Genomic DNA, 1,183 nt, shown 5'->3' with positions numbered 1-1,183 from the left:
ACTGCTTTGTTTTGTCAGCCAGGACAACAAAGACCAGCTTTATACTGAAAACAGACTGCTTTGTTTTGTCAGCCAGGACAACAAAGACCAGCTTTATACTGAAAACAGACTGCTTTGTTTTGTCAGCCAGGACAACAAAGACCAGCAACAATTTATCTTTATACTGTAATATTAGCTGGTTGTTATCATCTTACGGCATAGTGTTTGTGATCAACAACCATAGCATCTTCTTATTGTAATTTGTATACACTCTTAAACTTTGATTAAACAACTGTTATACCATTTTCCTCCTAATTCCTGATGCCTTTCGGCCTGCTCAGTCAGTTTGAAGAGAAGTGATTCCCAGCTTTAAAGTATTGAGACACAACGCCGAGAGTACTAACCAACAGGTTCTGAAGCAGAGCAGAACCAAAACAGCCTGGGAATCCACTTCACACGTTCCAGGCTCTTGTTCAATATTCAATATACATGTTCAATATTTAAGGTTTGTCTTCCGGTCCATCGTCAGTTTCACAGGGGTTTCTCAGCCAGTCCAGGGTCCTACCACGAACACCTTCTCGCTCTCACCTCTCCTTCCAACTACCTCTCACCTCTCCTTCCAACTACCTCTCACCTCACAAACTCTCTCCACGATCTCTGCTCCTACCTCACCTCCACTCAACTCTGTAATAAAGTGGAATGACTTTGGAAAAAAGTATTGAACACACTAACTGAAATTAATTCAATACTTAGTGAGAAGCCTTTGTTTGTAATGAAGGGGGGGGGGGGTGTTGGTGCTTTATGACTCTGGTGAGGAGGAGGAGGAGGAGGAGGAGGAGGAGGAGGAGGGGGAGGAGGAGGAGGAGGAGGAGGAGGAGGAGGAGGAGGAGGGGAGGAGGAGGAGGAGGATGGGGGAGGAGGAGAGGAGGAGGAGGAGAGGAGGAGGAGGAGGAGGAGGAGAGGAGGGAGGAGGAGGAGGAGAGGAGGGAGGGAGGAGGAGGAGGAGAAGGAGGGGGCGGTCGTTGGTGCTTCATGACTCTGGTGGAGGAGGAGGAGGAGGAGGAGGAGGAGGAAGAGGAGGAGGAGGAGGAGGAGGATGGGGGGAGGAGGAGGAGGAGGAGGAGGAGGAGGAGGAGGAGGAGGAGGAGGAGGAGGAGGAGGGGAGGAGGAGAAGGAGGGGGGGGTGTTGGTGCTTCATGACTCT

The sequence above is a fragment of the Notolepis coatsorum genome (assembly GCF_963971535.1).
Source record: "Notolepis coatsorum genome assembly, chromosome: 12".
In the NCBI taxonomy this organism is placed as follows: domain Eukaryota; kingdom Metazoa; phylum Chordata; class Actinopteri; order Aulopiformes; family Paralepididae; genus Notolepis; species Notolepis coatsorum.
Note: the sequence above shows the minus strand (reverse complement) of the source record.